Raw genomic sequence first — 15,132 nt, 5'->3', positions numbered from 1 at the left:
TTATCAGTAATTCTGTGACCAGTAATGCATACTTTATTTTCTACGTTTATATGTGTTTCTACTTAAGTTTATGACAGGATTGAAAATGTCAAATTATAGCAATTGTAACAATTCAGAAGCACTAAAAGTTCGATATGATGTTGTATCTGTTTGATTGTGACCTCGCTTTCTACTGTATATATGTCTGAAATGATTATTTTTTAAACAAAGGGATTGTCTAAAATATCAACATTATAAGTGTTAATAACTGTGTATACATGTATGTATACCACTGAGAGAAATAATAAATCAAACATTAAATTTGTGTCTCTTGTTAATATCATAATTATCAACCAAGCAACTGCAGTTCAAGGTTTCATATAGTAGAGGCGTTAAAAAAACTTTATTACAAATGATCCCGAGGATTGGCGCTTCTAAAGAAATCAATATAGTCATTGGCTTAAATATACCGATCATGTCAAGATATGTGCTTAGACATTGTCTGGACATTCTGCGGTGTAATTTGATGACGCTGTGACAAAAACGCGAAAAAAAAAGTTTCAGAAAAATGTGCTAATTACCGTTAAGATATTATATCACAGTCACATCACGGACGATATGACGCTTGTATGTCGACATGTATATATACTTTACTGCATTTACACATGAAGCTTTTCAAACTTGCCTCACAGTGATTCTAGAATAACTTAAGATTTTGATAAGATAAATAGAGGTTACACAACGAATGTTCATTGTATATGGTATTTATTTCACTCGAGTTAGCTATTTTGCAAAAGTTACAGAAACACGAGCTTCAGCGATCGGTTTTAGTAACCTTGGAAAAATAACCTCACGAGAGTGAAAGAAATACCACATGCGTCAACCAAGAATTTGTGTGACCTGATTCTACAACAATAGAAACTATTTCGAGAATAAATTGACCTGTTTTATCAACATGTTTTCTTTTCAAATAGGGGTGTTAGGATATGACCTACTGTAAATATTTACAATTAATTACAGATCATAACAAATAATAAGCAAGTTTATAATTTTTCAAAGCAATAAATTGATAGAAATCTATATAATTTTCAAAATATGACAGAAAACAAATGGGAAATATTTCTTGTGGGTTATCATTTTCGGGACCTCCTGAAGCGACCTTCAATCGTTAGCTAATCAAAACGCGTTGAACCACGTGATTAAGAATTAGTCCCGGTCAAAGGTCACTGTGTCAACCAATCAAAACGTATTTAGAATTTTATTCCACATGTGGTATAAACTAACAGCAGTTCCCATTTAGCGGAACGTTCCGGTTGTGCCAACTTGGAACGGGTTCGCTAAATGGTACATGACGTCCCAATCACGTTCTGTGTACGCGAAATCCAACATGGCGGACTTGACCATGATTGCGTCAGCGTCCTATACGTTTTTGTCGTTTTTCAACGAGGACGAAGACGATACTGTAGAAACAGTAGCGACGGTTTGTACAAAAAGAAACGAACGTACCCGAATTCCTTTTATGTAGAGACTATTGTCAAATATTATGAAGAACAGGAGTTTCATTCACATTTCAGAATGACCAGGAGTTGTTTTGAAATCTTAATAGATCTTATTCATGGCACTGGTAAAGTGCCTGTCTATCATGAGTAGGGCCGTAAGCCCATATCTATTGAAAAGCAAGTTTTGGTAACCATATGGTACTTAGCCAATAAAGATTCACACAGAGAGATACCAGACCGTTTCGATGTCACTGTCAGTAGTATCGCCAGGACTAAGGCCCGAGTCATCATCGCCATAATGGAATTGTTGAAGGAGTTGATCGTCTGGCCAACTGGTAACTAACACACAATCTACCTTTTACGATGCCATCTAATTTCACTTTTGAACTTGATAGAGTATAATAGTTTAAAATTGTCATTTAAATCTACTTACGCGGCACAATACCGCAAAATAGGCTACAGTACATACGTCCTCGTCCTCCTATGCCGTTTCAGTCAATTCAAAACATTGTGGGTTGAAAGTTCACAAGAGCGATAACTCCTGCAGGTGCATTCGATTGACACAATTAATTAAAAATTCTTGTCACATTAAATTTCGATGTATCTATTAACATATGGCTCATTATTTGGTCTTGGCCATTTTTACCCGAACAATCACCTGAATTTTAATGAATGCTTTTTTACCCAGTTTTTGACAGGACAAGTCACGTAAGATGACAGACATCAGTCATTGACAATCTTGACAGACACCGTGGAGTATTTTTTACTATTTAACACAAATGGGCATGGAAACAATTAATTCAATATACATGATGCCATAATATTTCACAGCATAACCCCTCGGGGTTCATAATGTTGAAATTACAAACTAAGGTAACAAGGACAGATTGTTGGTGTGTATGTCATGTTCCGTTACTTCCGCTATATCGTGTCTACATGTCATATCACATAAAAACAAACATGTTTTCCTTGTAAAGCATAACAACGTCGATGAATCGAAAACATATTTAACTGACTTATCTCTTATACAATGCATATTCTACCTTTAAAACGATTCCAGACTGCATCAAATCAACATAATATATCCATTAACATAACAGCTGTAAATCTTCACTCATTTCTTCCTCGCGAGATAAAAATGTGGTATAAAAAACGGTTATACGCAATTTCCCAATGTTCTTCTTATTGTTTATCTTTAAAAAAAATAGGCAAGAACGAGTGATTTTATGGACAAAATCTGTTCATATCGATTGAGGGCGAAATGTCCATTTTTAGTGACTACAAAATGGCGAGTTCCTGGTTGATAATTCGAAAAAAATATAGTTATAACGGTGATAATTATTGAAATAAAACTGTTTATTTTATTTTTTCGTCAGCATTTCTGTCGACTAGTAAATCTTTTATGTGTGTAGCCCTTAATTTGGTAAAAATATTTAAAGATCAATTTTTGAAATTAAGATAGGTTCAAGACCAAATAATGAGCCATTTCCAGTATAATTACCTTCAAGTGTTTCGACAGACTTTTCCTGAATCATTTGGCTATCAGTAAAATCGTTAAGGAGGAAAATGACAGTAAATACATTCTGTTGTAAACGGTCTAATATTGTTTTTTAAAGACTGACCAAATCCAAAGACTCACTCTCTTTCTTCAAATATCTGGTTTTATATTTTAATATACAATATCATCATTTAATTTACTAACAAGTCATTCCTAAATGCCTCAGAGTAAAAAGAAATGGTTTAAACTTTATACATAAACGTTTACGTAGGTGTTGGACATCACTGCTCCAAAAATGTGATTGGAAGTTTCTGATATAAACAGTAGCATCGTCAAACATGTCGAGACGTAAAAAATATTAATAAGCCAAGACATTTAGAGATCTGAGGTATGTTTGTCTTCTCCCCGTAGAAAAACTTATGGATACTTTTAGACACTTGTGATCAATTTGACACGAAGCGCACTGAAAGTAGTATAAAGTTTGATCATTGTTTCTCACCTGTTGTCATCTTTTGTTGTGCTTGTTGCCGAAAAACACAATTTACCGGATATGACCTGAAGAGTCAAGTCGTAATCCTTTCAAAGCAATTGCAATTCCCGCAGTTGGGATCGCTAAAAGGATACGGAACAGCTGAAGTACAGGTTAACACATCATGCATACATATATAACGCAATTTGTGTAAATTGTAATCGTAAATCTATCACTGGCATTACAGTTGTAATGAATATTTAATTCCTTAGGAGTTGAATAACAACCACCCATTTTGGAAGAATTAGTTTTAATTATATTGTTAGACAGTTTTAAACCTCATTAAAACTAAATAAATAAATTATTGACACCAACAACATTTTTTATTAGTGATTGCAATTGTTTATGTGTATATTTACATGGTAGTTGATAGATTAGTATAAAAAACTCATGAATGAAGACAGCTGATGGCCTTGAGGTGACGTTACTTTCCTCCAAACGAAATGTATTTTTCAACAGTGTACTATGTAAACAAAGCCACGTGGTCACTGAACTATGAAGTATTCAATGATGCGAGGCCATGTAGGGTCTGCTTTGATGTCGATATATTTTGGTGTGGGTGTGACGTATACTATGATATATCAGATGTAGGCTGTCGTTGTATTGATACTACTTTATCAGACATGCTCATTCGATATTCAATCATTTCGTTACTATTTTATAACCTTATTTTTCACACTAAAACTATGGTCCAAAGTCTTATCTTATATGTATCTTTATTTGTGTTGTTTTGTAATTTCATCAATAAAACATTGAAATGTTTACAGCTCTAAAATAACAACAGAATGTCGACAGGTAGACAAAAAAAAAGAATTTCTACCCTGAACTGATATAATGAGGACAAAATATAGATTTACGCGGAGGCGCGTGAAAACCTAAAAGGAGATTAGGACCAGACATTCCAGAAGAGCAAGTACTGGTTGTGATAAACCAACGTGTATTTACAGGAGTTTTGTCTGATTTTCAACCATCATGTGCATCTAGATCAAATCATAGTAATGTCACGTTCACAAAAAGACAACTGTGGTTTGATAACAATATATCTGTTAAGATATATAAGTATCCTCCAGTTTGATGTGGCATGTTTTGTTACAACTCCGGCTGTCGGCGGCCGTAGGAATCAGTTAAACCTTAACCTTAATGAAACCTTATTCCTAACATCCTATTAACCATGTACTTTAAAGTGACACCTTGTTAATATAAGTCCTAATATTCTATTAACCGTGTACTTTACAGTGACACCTTGTTAATATAAGTCCTAATATTCTATTAACCGTGTACTTTACAGTGACACCCTGTTATTGTTAGTCCTAATATCCTATTAACCATGTACTTTAAAGTGACACCTTGTTAATATAAGTCCTAATATTCTATTAACCGTGTACTTTACAGTGACACCCTGTTATTGTTAGTCCTAATATCATATTAACCGTGTACTTTACAGTGACACCCTGTTATTGTTTTGGAAGGACTGATCAACGCAATTTAAGCGTTTTCTGCTGTCATCGGAGAATCTGTTCACGAATTGCTAACGCCAAGTGAGTGTTTTGTCAAAAACTAGTCTGAAAATTTCAGAAAAACAGTAAAATAACCAATTCATCTATCTTCGCTTCGATTGAAAAATGGGCCAGTTTCAATGAGGTGAATACAAAGGTATGCTATTATTTGTCAAAACGAAAAACTTATATTTTCACTGCAAAAACTTATATTTTCACTGCTCATAGCTGCAGTGAAAATAAAAGTTTTATTAGTTTGATATATTTGTATATTTCACTTGCAAAAATGCAATAAAAACAAATATCAACGTTGCTAAAGCCCATCAGTCCGATTCTTACTTTCAACCCGAAATGCTCACACAAAATGTCTGTACTGCAGTCAGTACAGTAATGAAACGTGAACACAATATAAATTGTGTTTAACACTGAATGGCTATTTAATGACTGTATTATTGATAAAAGAAATAAATGTGTATTTATAACTATTCTTGACATTTTTGACATTACTAATTTTGTATTTGTTTTTCAATTAATTTCCAAAATATTTATTTAACAATTTTGTTGTTGTTTTTATTGAAGTTTAATCATATGTTAAAAGCAATGGTCATTTAAAAATACAATTCAAGTGTTTCGGGTGTAGTACAAACATTTACTCCACTTGTATCATAAAGAGGTTCGCTTCTTTATGGTCAGGAGTCAATGTTGACAACAGCAGCGTTAACAGTGACTCTAAGACCACTTTCACTCAAACCGAAAGTGTTCGTTATAGTGATGTTCCATTGTGTTTTGAAACCAAGCAAACTTAATTAGATGCCCTGGAATTTTGTACATCGAAAGAACATAAAATCTTTCCTTTTGTAGTCTTTGTGCTTGGTGAAATGTATGTATGAAAGAAAATGAAAATTAGTTACCATACCTGACATTTTAAATGCTACAGATTCTTTAAGGGGAACACTTTGTTTGATAAAGTGACAGAAGAGGGTGAAACGTCGGCCACTGTAAATTGATGGACACTTGGAACGCGGGTTATTTATTTTACACCCATTAATGATATGAATATTTGTATTTTTCGTAGCACATAATGTCACATCATATTGACAAAGAATAATTGTATTTTTTTTCCGCTGCCAAAATTCCTACAATGCTTGGAATTCGAAATACTTTAAACGTAGTATTTTGGCAACCTTCCAAATACGCTTAATCCCCCGCGTCACGTATTTAGTGGTTTGTCGTGGAACCTGGTGCGATAGTTATCACGACAAAAAATAGGAAAAATCGTGTGCTTCACACAATGGACGCATGTCTCTGTGATTAACTTTCCTAACGACAACGAACAAGGTCATTTCGGCACTGACCTAAGATATAGGGCCACAGGTGAGCAGTTGGCCTTAGGCAGGTCACAACGATGATGTATGCAAATGAGGTGTAGCGGCTCTAGAGACAGGTATATAAATGACTTGCGACACCCTAGCTGAATCTTTCCCCAGCATCTGATATCGATTGTTCAATCCGGGACTCTTTTTCTACATTCATATTTCAAGTTATCCTTTGCGTAAGTATTTCTGTGCATTTTGACTTATTCATTATAATTTATTTCAAAATTATTTCACATTTCCATAATAACATGATTTTTAGAAAATTTATATCTTTTGCATGTACAGATGGTTTTTCTTCAAATTCATTTTTTTTATCATTTTAAGTTGAATCATTTCACAAATACAGTTTTTAAAATTAATAAAAAAGGAATCTTTTAAGATAAAGTTATTTTATTTTCATTTAAGTAGTTTGCCTAATTTCTTTAAGTTTCTTTATGATCATAAATTTTTACATTTAAGCAATGTTGTAATTAATAGGGAAATGCTGTTGATTTGTTAATACTGAATTCTCTGTAGCTTCTGTGATTTGCAATTCAATACGTTGTTCGTACTAAATTACAAAAATATCAGTACAAATCAAATGACTGTTTGTTTTTAATTTCATAGACAAAAAAACTGTTGAATTTTTCGATTGTTTAAATCATTTGGATTCATGCTCTTATCTGCTACGACCTTTTCATACTGTACATTACAAATTGACAGTCATGATGCTAAATTCAAATACGTCTTTTTTAAACTGTTGCATATGATGTTACCCAAACTCTTTTGAACTCTGTATTTGCTTTACATTAGATCTACATAATGAACATGAAAATAATTATCTTTGAGAACAAACATACATATACACTTTAATGTGAAAAAGACGGTAATAGCTTTTATACTGTAAAGGCTGTCTTTTTCAAAGGAACATTCCCCATATTTGTAAGAATGGAATGAAAATATAGTTAATACAAAACATTCACAATTTACATAATACATGATTGTTCTTGATTAAAACTTTAGTGAAAGCCGCGTAAATTGACCTGTTAGATCTTTCTCTATTTAAACTTCAGTTAAAACGCAAAAATATACATAAAAAGTCCTTTCCTTAAATGGACCTAAAATACTGTTCTTAATTCAAACGGTAGTTGTATGCCTTCTAAGGAGTTTGCATGAAAGTCACCATCCAGCTTTGATTCATGGATTTGAATCGAGTGACTAACGTTATATAATCATGATACCTCGGGGAACACCATTTCGAAAAACGGTAAATTTCTTAAGTATTATGACATATATTTCACTGCATGTTGATTGCAGTAGACAACGTAAAGTTTGGCCATTGAAAAATTGGAAACATCCTTCTTGGTCAACATTGATCTGCTGTGTCCAATTCCAACATAATACGGGATTTTCGTCGTTATTTACTTTCCTATCTTCCTTCTTTATATGTTGTCTACTTCTGTTGGTGTCTGTCAAACAGGCATGCTCATCTTGACTACGAATGTTTGGAGAATGAAATCCAACATTGTCAACCAAACTGCATCACTATGATCACAACAGTCCAGATTTTAAATCGTTGTAAAGTATATTTGTGCCATTCATTTAACTTAAGATTTGATTAATTACTGTTATGTGCATTTGTGTGATTTATTTCTTAATTTCAGATCTAACAAAATGTCGACGCTCCGGGTCCTCATCGTGGTTTTTCTGGTGTTCTCGTTTCTGGCCGTGACCATGGCGCAGTCTGACAATTTAGGTAGGTGTGCTTATCAAAACTCCGCTTATTGGTGTACATGGTTTTAATATATGTACGTCAAAACCTGTCTTATCTGACAACCTTTGGGATATTATCTTTTTGTTTAATTGTCCAGAACATTGAAATAGTGCACATCACCTCCGGATGCTGCCTGAGATAGCCGAGTAGGTTACTATGGTGAATTACATGAATTGTTCGAATATTCAGGATTCATATTTAACAGGTTTTCCCACACAAATGTAGCTTTAATATTTGTGATGACGATGGGGTTAATGAAAACTCGAGTCAGGTATCCGCGCGATCTACTATAAAAGTGGACGGCAGTTGATTTATCAATATGGCGATACATTGTGTCCATCAAATCATTAATTCAATGACTACAAATAACATTTTGCTAATTTTCAAAGGTCAAAAATATTTGTAAAAGTTTATCATTTTTTACGATGATACACTGCTATTACTCTCTTATTAACGAAAATAACACAAACGTTTATTCGACAAAAGATATGTTATTTAGGAATGAATTTACTTCAACAGTCTAGTTAACGTATGCATCATAACAATGGTATTAAAGACTTCGTTCCGTGGAACTATTTTAATGGGCGCAGTTATATCTGTAGTCTTAGTTTGTCTAAAGGCGCGAAACAGTTCACTGAAGTGATAGGAGGCTATGTCGTTGTCGGCGGTGGTGTGAATTCTTCCTTACTCCATCACTGTCGGAGTCGCTGACCAGGGAACTCTTTCATGCTCGGGTGGATAAAGACAATTCACCGCCATGTTGGAGGTCTTTCTGCTGATTTGTCCACTTAATTATCTAGCTTGACAGGAACCCAACGCCAGAGTGTGTAAATGTCGTACAGTTACTATATAGTTGATGCGTAGTAAACAAGGATACGACACATGTCTTTATGTGATAAATACAACTCTATAGGGAAACGCCAGGGACATTTTTATTCATGCATTATAACAAATTCGTTTTTGTTGCTCTTTCAGTCAAGCAATGGGTCTATGATCGTCACCCAAAATAGCAGCAATCAAAATTTACTACTTTTTTAAAGCATTTTTGCATCTATAATGTTATAAAAAGAAACGTTTATTTTTTGTTTGTTTTTGTTTTTAAGTACAAAATCTATTCATAGAGGACCACTTTGGTTAGAGATAATCAAAAATGTGTTATTTTAAAGTTTGTATTGAAAATTAAGTTCACTTAGGTCAACATGGAGTTCAAGTCGTTTTTTTCCCCGCTGTGAGAGAAGAAAAAGATATGTGAGTACCGTTGTCTAGAAAATGTTATGCTAATATAGTGAAAAAAAACCGTCATGTTTATACTAATTGGTATACATTGTTATGCTGTTTTGAGTGAAACATGATATAAGAGAGAATAAGAACAGAAATTAATCATCCTAGTGTAAGGGAGTTTTTTTTATGAAAGTGAGCATTACAAATCTCTTCACTGGTAAGTTGTCGGACAAGAAAAAGTCCACACGTACCATAAAAAAAAATCTGTATTATAATGCTTATTGATTTAAAACGTAATTAAGCCAACTTATCACGTGTCTGAATAACTTGCTTCAGGTTTTGTTCACCACATTAGTACTAGTGCTCAAACAAGACTTCACCTTGGGGCGCTCCGTATACCGACAGATAATAGGTTATATCACTGAAGGTGATAGTAGCTCTATAATAAAAACAAATAAAAACTGTAAATACCTGTAAGATAAACAAAGCCGAAATTTAACTCGGCAATCGACGGAATTGGAATATCATTTTAAGCCCCAGTAAAATAAAATTCGAAGTGAAAACGCAATCGGATGAAGACACAGATGAATTAAAATATGTACATTGTTTATTTGTAAATATATACATTGTTTATTTGTAAATATATACATTTTTTATTTGTAAATATATACATTGTTTATTTGTAAATATGTCATAAAATCATTCATCTGTTTAATCTAACGGTATTAATTATTTAATTAACTATGGAGTTAAGTTGTACGTGTGTTGGTTGAGTTTGTATATCTTAGTGAGAAAACGGCGAAATTGGAATACATGTTTAGAGGAAATTATACCAAAACGGCTACTTTTTTCTTCTTACGTTCCTATCAAAAGATTATTTCTTAGAGAATGAAATTTAAAATTATACTTTAAAATATTTCATAATCATTCTTAATTACAGATATATATGATCTTAAACGAATTCTCATTTTATATGAAAGTGTATGGAACGAATCTTCGAAAACTTACATTTTGACGGGTTTAAATTGAAAATGTGGAGGTCTTACCGGTAATTAAATGGAGACTATTCATGCCGTCACGTCATTGCCTACTTTTTATATTATTAAGTGGTGTCAGTATAGACGTTACCAGATTAATTGAGTACTATAAGAAAAAAGTGTATATATTTTCAGACAACCTTCGTATCTTAGATTCATTTACTCTTTTTACTGATTCTGTCACAAGCAGGGATGTTTGTCCTGATTTAAACACATCTGATTGTCGAAATAGAAATCTTGAGAGAAAAAATCGTATAACTTAGGAACTCTCCTCCACATTAATTATTCTAGTGAAGGTACTGTTACAAGATATTTAAACCTAGGAAACATAATTATATACTAAACCTGTTCTAACACTTTGGTGGTATATCATATTTCTGCCGCCCTGTGTGTCATTGTTTACGGAGTGGACATAATTCGGACACAAGACGCCTGCAGTATTGAGCGCTGATATATCTGTCAAGAGAAGTCATCAATCTGTCCGTTTTTGTAGTTGGTAACAATAACGTAAGTCACGTGACCTCATCGTCAATCACGTTGTTTACATTATTATTTGTCAACATATAACTCACCTCTGTAGAAGAAAACAACCTAATTATAATAGGCGTTCTCTGTGTTCATCTTACAGAAATACCCTATAAATCTTGGGAAACATCTGAATGAACAAGAACTATATGTCTGATATACCTATAGATGTTTTGCTTTACAAGAATATGTGATGTTACTATCGTTATCGGCATAGGTGACGACGAGGTCCATTGTCCGTCATTATATTGGAGAACTGTTGAAAGGTTATAAACATATGTTTATATGTTTGTGCGGACGTTGCTTATTACATTGTTTCTTATGTCAGTTAATGTATTTTTTGTTTCAAGTTATGATGGTTTGCCAACCGGGTCACCCTCTATCATGAATAATATAGAATTTTCATTGAAATAATCCATTTGACAAATGAACGAAATTTCAACATTCAATAAGACTTGTTAAGTTTAACTGATGTCAATTACGCATACTTACTGTGGTACTTACACGTACTTAAACAAATCATTTCTTCCTGGGTCTGTTCTCGATGAGTTTTTATTATTACTGTAAAAGAGCTTTTGTTTCCACTGTTTTCGAGAATATGTTACAATTGCGATAAATAAATATATACTGAAAATAATAAATATATAGAATATATTGTTGTGAATTCCATAACGTTCGCAAAAAAAAAAAAAAAAAAAAAAAATCAATCGACTTAAAACTTTTGGTCAAACTGCGAAAACAACTTTATCAATCTACCAAAACAGTGAGTGAGATAGGTTTTGGGAAAACATTTAACTAATCAAAAATATCTAAATTCTGGTTCATGTCTATGTTTTGCAGCTGCGTGGTACTTCTTGATGAACAACAACAACAACAACAACAGGAACAGAGGAACGTTTGGAAGCAGACGTAGTCCACTCCCGGGCCTGATGCAGTGGTTAATGCTGGACAATTTGGATTACATTTAGCGGAATTATCGGATTGCTGAAATTCCAATCTACTTTCGAAAATGACTTTGGAGTTGGTTTGAAGACAAAGGCACAAACATATTATTCATGTTCATCTACTTCCATGTAATCATTATTTTGTATGTACGGGCAAAAATACGTCGTTCAATCATTGTCCATCCAAAGATGATGTTTTAATACTGTCATAAATGTATGAGAAGGTTTACTCTAATCTGGAAACCATTCATTTCAAGATTTTGGATGTTCAGAAAACATTTTAGATCCAGTGTAAGCACACTGACCCCATTCAGCTCAGAGTAATATTTCACAAAAGAAAACGTAAGCTTATAACAAAACAATTGTAATAGTCTAATAGCTATCATATTATTATATAACATGTATGCTATATAAGACCACTTTCAAATGACGCGTTGATAAGTATTTCTTACTTATGTAGTTCAATGTAGACTCCTTTGTATAAAGCTTCCTGTAGTATTTATTTCATAACTTTAGTTTCGCCATAAAGCACCCCATAACAGTCTTTAATCAAACACCCACCATCAATCCGCGTTCTACCGCTTGTCATTTCTAGTATCTTTAACGTAGAACAAAATGTGGTATTTGTTTTGAATATTACGCCCAATGGGACGAAAACAAACTTACGAGCTCAGCATCTTTGTTAAAGGTACTTCACAAAAATATATTTTGCCAAAGTTAAATATATTTCAAAGGATATTTGTCTTTATTTCGATGTGTCATATAACTTCAATTCTTAATCTAAAATATTATAAAGATGGTTAAGAAGTCTAAATCGTTATGTGATTCTTTTCGCTGAAGGGCACACATTTCGGTAGAAGCAATAATATAGTGCTATGTGAATATTGATTTTTCACTTGGAAATTTAATGTAACTAACATTGTGTCACTCATATTCTTGTACATAACATTGTATCAATAAATAGTTGAGTGATTGTAGTTGTTTGTTTTGCATTTAATCTAATGTCCTTGGGTAATTGCCAGATATTTCTCTATCGTACAATATACTGTAGTGACGAGAAGGGATTGCACAAACGTACAAGATTGATTCGTCGTCTGAATGTTTTACTACGTGTGCAAACCTTTTTGATTTTTCCAAGACAAAATTGCCATCAACCTGTTTAACACCGAAGTATGAAGTCTCAGAGTTAAGATGTTTACACACTGAACTCCCGACACTCTATTAGAGTCCATAACAACACCTACACATTCGCTAGTATCTTGTGTAAAGTATTAGTACATTGATAGGAACATTAAAGCTTCATATCAATAGGTATCTAACACCTGTCAAAAACACACAAAGTTCAAAATCGACACAATAAGATATCAAAACGAACTGATTGAACTTCATACAAAACAAACTGATTGAATGTCATAAAAAACAACTGATTGAACTTTATACAAAACCACCTGATTGAACTTCATACAAAACCACCTGATTGGACTTCATACAAAACGAACTGATTGAACTTCATACAAAACGAACTGATTGAACTTCATACAAAACGAACTGATTGAACGTCATACAAAACAAACTGATTGAATTTCATACAAAACGAGCTGATTAAACTTCATACAAAACAAACTGATTGAACTTCATACAAAACAAACTGATTGAACTTCATACAAAACGAACTGATTGAACTCAATACAAACCGAACTGATTGAACTGAATACAAATTAAACTGATTGAACTTCATACAAAACGAACTGATTGAACTCAATACAAACCGAACTGATTGAACTTCATACAAAACGAACTGATTGAACTTCATACAAAACAAACTGATCGAAATTCATACAAAACAAACTGATTGAACTGTATACAAAACAAACTGATTGAACTTCATAGAAAACAAACTGATTGAACTTTATACAAAACGAACTGATTGAACTTTATACAAAACCACCTGATTGGACTTCATACAAAACAAACTGATTGAACTGTATACAAAACAAACTGATTGAACTTCATACAAAACGAACTGATTGAACTTCATACAAAACGAACTGATTGAATTTCATACAAAACGAGCTGATTAAACTTCATACAAAACAAACTGATTGAACTGTATACAAAACAAACTGATTGAACTTCATACAAAACGAACTGATTGAATGTGATAAAAACAACTGATTGAACTTTATACAAAACCACCTGATTGGACTTCATACAACGCAAACTGATTGAACTGTATACAAAACAAACTGATTGAACTCAATACAAACCGAACTGATTGAACTCAATACAAATTAAACTGATTGAACTGAATACAAAACGAACTGATTGAATTTCATAAAAAAACAACTGATTGAACTTCATATAAAACGAACTGATTGAACTGAATACAAATTAAACTGATTGAACTGAATACAAAACGAACTGATTGAATTTCATACAAAACAAACTGATTGAACTTCATATAAAACGAACTGATTGAACTGAATACAAATTAAACTGATTGAACTTCATACAAAACGAACTGATTGAACTTCATACAAAACGAACTGATTAAACATCATACAAAACGAACTGATTGAACTTCATACAAAACGAACTGATTGAACTTCATACAAAACGAACTGATTGAACTCAATACGAATTAAACTGATTGAGCTCAATACAAAACGAACTGATTGAGCTCAATAAAAATTAAACTGATTGAACTGAACACAAAATGAACTGATGCAACGTCATAAGAAAACAACCGATTGAACTTAGAAAACCAAATTATTGAATTTTCATGGAAAACGAATTGATTGAACTTCATACAAAATGAATTTATTGAAATGTATACAAATCGACCTGATTTGACTTTGAAACAAGAGAAATAGATGAGTGTCAAAAGGACGCGATGACGAGGGTCAAAAGGAGGGGAGGACGAGTGTCAAAAGGATGCGAGGACGAGTGTCATAAGGATGGGGAGGACGAGTGTCAAAAAGAGGGGAGGACGAGTGTCAAAAGAGGGGAGGACGAGTGTCAAAAAGACGTGATGACGAGTGTCAAAAAGAGGGGAAGGACGAGTGTCAAAAAGACGCAAGGACGAGTGTCAAAAGGCTGCAAGGACGAGTATCAAAAGGACGCGAGGACGGATGTCTAAAGGATGCGAGGACGAGTGTCAAAAGGAGGGGAGGACGAGTGTCAAAAGAACAAGAAGACGAGTGTCTAGGACGTGAGGACGAATGTCGAAAGTACGTGAGGACGAGTGTTAAAAAGATGTGAGGACGAGTGTCAAA

At 33.3% G+C, this 15,132-nt stretch overlaps 1 long non-coding RNA gene across 1 annotated transcript; it reads left to right on the top strand.

The window, feature by feature from the left end:
- The first annotated feature begins 6,346 nt into the window (after positions 1-6,346).
- On the top strand, positions 6,347-12,830 carry LOC117343917. Its single transcript, XR_004536100.1, has 3 exons — positions 6,347-6,553; positions 8,021-8,112; positions 11,754-12,830. It is a non-coding gene; the product is annotated as an uncharacterized LOC117343917 (long non-coding RNA).
- Positions 12,831-15,132: the final 2,302 nt, after the last annotated feature.

Source organism: Pecten maximus, chromosome 15 (assembly GCF_902652985.1).
Source record: "Pecten maximus chromosome 15, xPecMax1.1, whole genome shotgun sequence".
In the NCBI taxonomy this organism is placed as follows: Eukaryota; Metazoa; Mollusca; class Bivalvia; order Pectinida; family Pectinidae; genus Pecten; species Pecten maximus.
The sequence above is the reverse complement of the archived record's forward strand: the minus strand, read 5'-3'. Positions and strand labels throughout refer to the sequence as shown.